This window comes from Malaclemys terrapin, chromosome 24, assembly GCF_027887155.1.
Source record: "Malaclemys terrapin pileata isolate rMalTer1 chromosome 24, rMalTer1.hap1, whole genome shotgun sequence".
Taxonomy (NCBI): Eukaryota; Metazoa; Chordata; order Testudines; family Emydidae; genus Malaclemys; species Malaclemys terrapin.
The window spans coordinates 1,067,248-1,075,987 of record NC_071528.1 but is presented as its reverse complement, the minus strand read 5'-3'; positions in this window follow the sequence as shown (position 1 = coordinate 1,075,987).

Here is an 8,740-nt window from a genome sequence, read left to right as displayed (position 1 = left end):
TCGGAAACCTATACGTACCTACATGCCTCCAGCGTCCATCCAGGACACATCACATGATTCATTGACTACGGCCAAGTCCTAAGATACAACCACATTTGCTCCAATCCCTCAGACAGAGACAAACACCTGCAGGATCTCTATCATGCGTTCTAAAACTCGGTCCACATATCTATTCAAGTGACACCATCATAGGACCTAATCACATCAGCTACACTATCAGGGGTTCATTCACCTGCACATCTACCAATGAGATATATGCCATCATGTGCCAGCAATGCCTCGCTGCCATGTACATTGGCCAAACCGGACAGTCTCTACGTAAAAAAATAAATGGACACAAATCAGAGCACTTCAGTCTCCCTGGACACTCAATAACAGACTTAAAAGTGGCCAATCTTCAACAACAAAAACTTCAAAAACAGACTTCAATGACCTCCTTGATGGTCCCAACAGTTCTCTCCTTCCCCCACTGCCCCAGCAGTCTCACAGGGGTGGGGGGCGTCAGCAAGGAAGGCAGTGATCCCACTTGTCTGGTGCTCCCAGGGCTGGATAGTCTCTATGGCCTTGTAACAGCCAGGTTCCAGATGGCTCAAACTCCAGTGTTGCCAACAATGTTAGAAACATCAGGCTCTGGTTCCTCTTTTCTCCTACCCTGTTTCCCCGAAAATAAGACAGTGTCTTATATTAATTTTTGCTCCCAAAGATGCGCTAGGTCTTATTTTCAGGGGATGTCTTATTTTTCAGAAATGAAAAATGCCTTATTATCGGTGGATGCCTTATTATCGGGGAGGTCTTATTATCGGGGGGATGCCTTATATTACAACGAGAGGCAAAACTGTAAGTAGGCCTTATTTTCGGAGGATGTCTTATTTTCGGGGAAACAGGGTAAGCCAAGCATCTTTCGAGTCCAGCTGAATGTCTGGCCTCTAGATGAAGTGACTGCAGCGGGAGGACCAGCAGGAATGTGTGTGTCCTGCTCTGCCCAGCTGCCCAGGGTTCAGCTTCCTGTCTGCATCTGGCCCTCAGGCAGGGGATTGAAATCCATTCTAACATAAAAGCCTAGGGAAAGTTTGAGACACAGTATTTCCTGTAGGTGTCAGCTCCCTGAGGGTGTTCCCATAACTGAGGTCAATTGGGGCCCAGTCCATCAGGCACATACCGTTGCAAGTCATCCTCTTCCTAGCCATCTCAACAGTGGGCAGGCACCGTCCCAGGGGAAAGTGGCAGAGGCAAGTCGAGTGAGCGGAGGTTCAGCCAGCTCAGCCTCGTCTTAATGCTGGGTGCTCCCTGAAGTTCCCATGGGATATTGAAGGATGTGGGCACCTCAGGCCCATCATTGAGGCTGACCGTCCCTGGGGCGACACAGGAAGTGCTTGCTTAAGCTGGCCAAGCAGCTCCCATGCTAGGATTGGAGGGACACAGTTTGGCTTTCCACACGGCTTTTCTCTGGGCACACGAGAGGCTGCTGCTGGCCCTGAGGCTAAGTTGGCATGAAGGAGGCTTTTCATCCTGACCGCAGGCGATGAAAGATTGCAGACTGGCTCCCTCAGGTGGGGCAGGTCTTCATGAGCTGTGCCACCTTGTCACCCCAAAAGATCAGCTGTTGGTGCTGCCGCCCAGCTTCCCAGAGAGATTCTTGCCCTTGCACAGTGCCATCCTGTGCCACTCCAGGCTCACCGAGTGACTGATGTTGCTGACATAGCAGATGATGTGCTTCATCTGTGTTGCCGGCACAGAGTGCCCGAGGACAACAACAGCGGGGTCCGTTGCCCGGTGTGCTTCGCGCCAATGAACACACCAGGGTGGAGAAGCAATCAAAGTTTGTTTGAGATCTCAAAGTGGTGCAAGGAGAGAGGCACGTCTCAAATCAAGCACACCAACATAAGCGCCCTTTATCTTTTATACATTTTGCAGCTAACCCTTTCCCTTCTTCCCCCGCCCTTTCTCACCCCCCTCCTCCATTCCCACCTCTCCCCCTTTCTCCCTCTGGATACATTACACGACCATTACACGCAGCTTGTTCTCACTGTTTCTTTCTGCAAGCAATCTTGTCCTTTAGCTAGAAGCATGTAGGATTCCCTTATCGCTACTGCTTCCCAGTTGCTGGCCTGTGAGGTTAGTAAAGTTTAACATGCAGGGGCTTTGATTCACTTTGGCCTAGAGCGGGGGGGCTTCATCAACTTTCGGGTCTTCCAACCCCCCGAGTTACCTAGTGGCCTAGAGCGGGGGGGCTTCATCGACTCTCGGGTTTTCCAATCACTTCTAGAGGTGGTACATACTTTAACCATTAAACATTTCAGGCACGAGAAGAGAGCTAGGGTGAGGAAATAAAGTACAGGACCAGTAAGCAGGAGGCGGACAATAGCACCTCCCAAGCCCCCTAGGCTAGGGAGCCAGCTCCAGAGGGTATTAAATAGAGTGGGTTCCTGTTTCTGGGCCTTTCAGTGCTCAAAAGCCTGTGGGGGAAACGGGAGTCAATGAGAGGAGAGCCCCTATGGCAAAGAGTAACACAGTGGCAGACACTGGACCTGATTTCATTTTTGGGCAGGTGACCCTAGGGTTTAATAATTACAATTCCCCAAATACCCACAAAATAACAGTTACCAATAGCAGGCAGACTAAAAACAAAAGGGACCAGGCCACTAGGTTAGGCCGGCCCTGTGAAAATAAATACAACCAACGCTCAGAGTTTTAGCGGGGAGTGCGCTGCGACTGTCCAAAGAGACCACAGGGCATTCCCAGCAGGCCTTATTGTCTTTTGAATAACAGTTTAAGTCCCAGATCGTCACTGGTAGTCTTGTCCGTAGGCTGGATGGTCCACTGTTTAGGAGTGGGCACTGCCTTCAGACGGGAGTGATGAATCCAGTTCTTGTGTCCCTCGACCTTTGCTGCTGTGTGGGAAACCAGCAGGATGGTGTGGGGTCCCTTCCACTTCTCTTGGAGAGGCTCATCCTTCCAGGTCCGAATGAGAACAGAGTCATCAGGCTGCAGGGAGTGGACAGGGGCATCCAGCGGGAGAGGCTGCAAATCTTTAGTAAACCTGTGGAGAGAACAGAGAACAGCAGACAGAGAGCACATATACTGAGATAAGAAACCACAGCCTACCTCCCACTCCCCTGCCAGAACCGGTGTACCGTTCATAGGCCATGTCCTTCCAAACATAATCTCAAAGGGACTAAGCCCTAATCTGCCCTTAGGGAGAGCGCGAACTCGGAGCAAAACAAGGGGCAAAGCATCAGGCCACTGTAGGGAAGCCTCTCTGCCAGCGTGGGTGGTCTGATGTAGTTTCTGTAGCACTAGCCGTATTAGATTCTTTGGTAGGAGGATTTTTCCTTCCATGGAGTGGAGCCATCCCTCCTTTGTCCGTTTGTAACAGTACTACTGCCATCGGTATACCGCTCGTAATCAGCATTCGGGAGGGGTTGATCTTTTAAGTCCGGGCGGCTGGAGTATTGGGCATCTATGACCTCCAAACAGTTGTGTTCCTGCTCCTCTGTCTCCGGTAACAGGGTGGCTGGGTTAAGGGAGGGACGGGTCTGTAGGGTAACTTCAGGATTTTCTAGAAGTTTAGCCTGATACCGAGCTACCCGAGCCTGTGTAAGCCAGAGACCACCCTTAGTATCCAGCAGGGCTTGGACCATGTGGGGAGTATACACTTGCACAATTCCCCCCAGTGTCAGTTTCTCAGCTTCCCCAAGCACTAGGGCAGTTGCTGCGACCGCCCGTAAACATGCCAGCCACCCCTTGGCAACTTGATCCAGTTGTTTAGAGAAATATGCCACGGGACGTTTCCAGGTGTCTAATAATTGAGTAAGCACTCCCAGGGCCACTCCTTTCCTTTCATGCACATACAGTTGGAACGGCTTAGAGAGATCCAGCAGACCCGGGGTGCTAGGGTCTTTGGTTAGCACTACTTTTATCTGTGAGAAAAGAAACCTAACACATTTCATTAATGCCTGGCAGTATTTTGCAGATCTCATAGTTGCTTGGGCACATTCAGGCTCCCCTTTTCTTGGTTGTCAGCCAAGTCTTAGCTGTGAACAATGTCCTTGGATGGGGCCAGCATCTTATCTTTGGACTGAGCTTGCTAGCTATATTTTCCAGTTAACTCATTCTGTTCTTTTTCTTTCTCCCTTTCTTGGCTTCTTTTAACCTACAAAGGAAACTTCCACTCTTCACTCATACACCTTTTCCCAACAATGAACACATACATATTGCCATTATACACCCTTCCAGTAAAATAACTTCTATACAGAGCTTTGGAGCAACAAACCAGGACAAGCACACCCACTTTTGAGGATTCCACTCGGTACAACCTCTGGTGTCCAATAGCTTTCCTTTTTAAAACCTTAAATGCCTTGTCGGCTTCTGAGGACCAGTGAAAGGGGTCGTGATCCGCTCCCTTAACGCATTCGTACAAGGGTTTAGCCCACAGTCCAAACTCTGGGATCCATATTCTGCAGAAGCCTGCCATGCCCAGAAACACCCTGAGCCGTTTACGATTGCTTGGGATAGGAATTTGGCAGATAGCTTCCTTTCTTTCATTTGAAAGCTGGTGCTCTCTCTGCCTTATGTGAAACCCTAAGTATTGTACTTCTGGGAGGGCGATCTGGGGCTTGCATGGCTGAGGGCTCAATTGCAAGGGTCATTCTCCACGCATTCTCGGGGGGTAAGGTGAGGGTTATTTCATCTTCTTTGACCTCCTTAGATGGTCTCTGCCAAATTGGCTTGATATTGTTAATAAGCTCCCAATCAAGGTTTTTTAACCTTTTTAGTTTTTGGCTTTTTCTCTTCTTTTTTTTCTCTTCCTCGACAGCAGGGGCCTCATGAGGATATTACAGTTATCCCAGTCAGGCTTATGGCTAGCCAGGCACCCCTCAGAGACCGAGATAAACTTGCTTGGATTCGTTGAGAATTCCCCTGCCTGTGCCTTAAAGGCTGCTAGGTCCACCGGGTTAAAAGGCACATGCGTATAGACCTGCATAGTAGTGGCCTGATTCCTATTTGAGCCATGTCTGGACACCACGGTCTCGGTGATCAACGGATAAAATTCCACTGAGGGGGCAATCTCTGGGACCTGAGACCCCTTGTCTTTATATGGTGGGGGTGTGATAGCCGAAGGGGACACCGGACCTGCCATTACGGCTGTGGGGGGGTTCTGGGGACTAACAGTAGCTACTACCGAACCTGTCGGAGTCAAATTACACTTTTGCAAAATATCTGACCTATCTCTTAGGGTATGTCTACACTACGAGAGTAGTTCGATTTTACTTAAAGCGAATTTGTGGAACCGATATTACAAAGTCGAACGTGTGTATCCACACTAAGGATTTCGACTTTGTGAGTCCACACTAACGGGGCAAGCGTCGACATTGGAAGCGGTGCACTGTGGGCAGCTATCCCACAGTTCCCGCAGTCCCCGCTGCCCATTGGAATTCTGGGTAGAGCCCCCAATGCCTGCTGGGGCAAAAAATGTGTCGAGGGTGGTTTTGGGTAACTGTCGTCATTCAGCCATCACTCCCGCCCTCCCTCCGTGAAAGCGCCGGTGGGCAATCAGTTCGCGCACTTTTCTGGTGATTGACAGCGCAGACGCCACAGCACTGCGAGCATGGAGCCCTCTGCGATCATCGCTGCAGTTATGGCCGTTGTCAACACCTCGCACCTTATCAGCCACCTTTTTCAGAGGCAGATGCTGAGAAATCGGGCGAGGAGGCTACGGCAGCGCAGTGAGGACATTAAGTCTGAGAGGGGCACAGACCTCTCACAAAGCACGGGATCCCGCGTCGTGGACATCATGGTGGCAATGGGTCATGTTGATGCAGTGGAACGGCAATTCTGGGCCCGGGAAACAAGCACGGACTGGTGGGACCGCATAGTGCTGCTGGTCTGGGATGAATCACAGTGGCTGCGAAACTTTCGGATGCGTAAGGGAACTTTCCTGGAACTTTGTGAGTTGCTGTCCCCTGCCCTGAAGCGCAAGGACACCCGGATGCAAGCAGCCCTGACTGTCCAGAAGCGAGTGGCCATAGCCCTCTGGAAGCTTGCAACGCCAGACAGCTACCGGTCAGTCGTGAATCACTTTGGAGTGGGCAAATCTACCGTGGGGGTTGTTGTGATGCAAGTAGCCAACGCAATCGTTGAGCTACTGCTCTCAAAGGTAGTGACCTTGGGAAACGTGCAGGTGATCATGGATGGCTTCGCTGTGATGGGATTCCCAAACTGCGGTGGGGCTACAGATGGAACTCACATCCCTATCCTGGGACTGGCCCACCAGGCCAGCCAGTACATTAACCGAAAGGGCTACTTTTCCATGGTGCTGCAAGCACTGGTGGACCATAGGGGACGTTTTACCAACATCAACGTCAGATGGCCGGGCAAGGCTCATGATGCTCGCGTTTTCAGGAACTCTGGTCTGTTTAGACGGCTGCAGGAAGGTATTTACTTCCCGGACCACAAAATAACTGTTGGGGATGTGGAGATGCCTATAGTCATCCTCTGGGACCCAGCCTACCTGCTAATGCCTTGGCTCATGAAGCCCTATACAGGCGCCCTGGACAGTGAAAAAGAACTCTTCAACTACCGGCTGAGCAAGTGCGGAATGGTGGTGGAGTGTGCTTTTGGACGTCTGAAGGGGAGATGGAGAAGCTTACTGACTCATTCTGATCTCAGCGAAACCAGTATCCCCATTGTTATTGCAGCTTGCTGTGTGCTCCACAATCTCTGTGAGAGCAAGGGGGAGACATTTATGGCGGGGTGGGAGGTTGAGGCAAATCGCCTGGCTGCTGATTACGCCCAGCCAGACAGCCGGGCGATTAGAAGAGCCCAGCGGGACGCGTTGTGCATCCAGGAATCATTGAAAGCTAGGTTCCAGAGTGAGCAGGGTAACCTGTGACTATTAAGTTTGTTTAAACAGAAGCTGAACCTGCCCCCGTTTCTTTACCCAGTGAATGCTGACTATCCTCTCCAGTTACCAACCCCCTTCCCCCCCTCTCAACACACCTTTAAAAATAAAATAAATGAAACTTTGTTCAATAACACCATTTTCTTTATTAAGGATTTCCTGGTAGTGTTGAAACTGGGACGCAGACTGAGGTGGGGAGCGGGTGTAGTGATGGAAAGGACGCTTCTAAACTCGAGGAATGACCGGCTCCTGCTCCTAGAGCGGTCCGCAGTGGTGGACTGGTTGTTTCAACGGAGCCTGCCACCCCTCCTTTTCGGGACTCTGTGTGGGGGGGGCTATGTGACTTTGTGGCGGGGGAGGGCCGTTACAGATCCCCTGCTGCGTGGCTCTGTCATCCAGGCTAAGGACCACTGCATAAGATCTGTTACCGCCCTCCCCGCCACAAAATCACATAGCCCCCCCCCACAGAACATGAAAACCACCTCCCAGACTGACCAGGGTGCCTAGTGACTGCAATGTGTGTGTGACCTTCTGCTGAACCTGCCCTCATGTCTGTACCCTGGTAAAGGTGACTGTCCTCTCCAATTATCACCCCCCTTCCCCCCTTCAAACACACTCTCCTCTAAAAGAACATGACGGAAACAGTAATTAACAGAAACATATTTTTTATTAACAACTACATAGTTAGGGGATGAAACTGGGATGGGGGCTTGAGTGAGGTGCTTTTGGAGTGAAGGAAAGGACTTATCAGATCTTTGGGAATGAGAGCCTTCTGTTACTTGAGCAGTCTGCAGGGGTGGAGTGACTGTTTTCACGGCCCCTGCTGCCCCTCCTTCTTGGGACTTTGGGTGAGGGGGGGATGGGACTTTGTGGCGGGGGAAGGCGGTTAGAGAGAGAATGAGTGGGGCTCTGTCCTCCTGCCTTCGGTCCTGCAGAACATCTACAAGGCGCCGGAGCGTGTCCGTTTGCTCCCTCATTAGTTCAAGCAGCGTTTGAGTCGCCTGCTGGTCTTCCTGCTGCCACCTGTCCTCCCGTTCGCTGTGTGATCACTGGTATTGCGACATGTTCTCCCTCCACTGGGTCTGCTGTGCCGCCTCGGCTCGGGAGCAGCCCATAAGTTCTGAGAACATCTCGTCCCGTGTCCTTCTCTTTCGTCGCCTGATCTGCGCCAGCCTCTGGGAGGGGGATGCCGGGGTAGCTCGGGAGACACTCGCAGCTGTGGGATGGGAAAAAGGGAGTGAATTCCTCAGAAAGATACAATTTTGCGAACAATGAATATAGTCTTTCTCTATGAACAAGATCATGCACAGCACCTATCACATGCGCACTCAGTACAAGGTCGAATTTTCGGCCTTCCCATTGAGTGCCTGGAGTCTTGCTGTACAGATCACACAAGCGGGGCCCGACAATGGAATTCGGCTAGCAGGCGGACATGGTAAGCCGTAGACTTTTGGCTGCTTAAAGCTTAATTTATAGCAGTGCCTTCCTTTCACATTCCAAGCAATGCTCCTAGCGTTGGCCAGTTCCTGCTGCCGGCAATTCGGCCAGCATGAACTCTGCCCCTGTCCCACCCCCCTCGCGGCTGTCCCCAGGAAAGATCCCTGCATGCTGCCCCTGTCACACCTCCACCGCGTGGCTGTAAACGGACGGTTATAGTTATGTAAAGGAATAGGCAATCAGTCCCAATACTAACATTCCCCTAATTCAAAGCAGGTCACCATGAGTGATATCACTCTGATGAGGATTTCGGAGACATGCTGCGTGAATGCCAGCAAGTACCAGGGCCGTATGCTGCCATGCTTTGCGAGGCAATGGTCCCAGAGTACTTGCTGCTAGCCT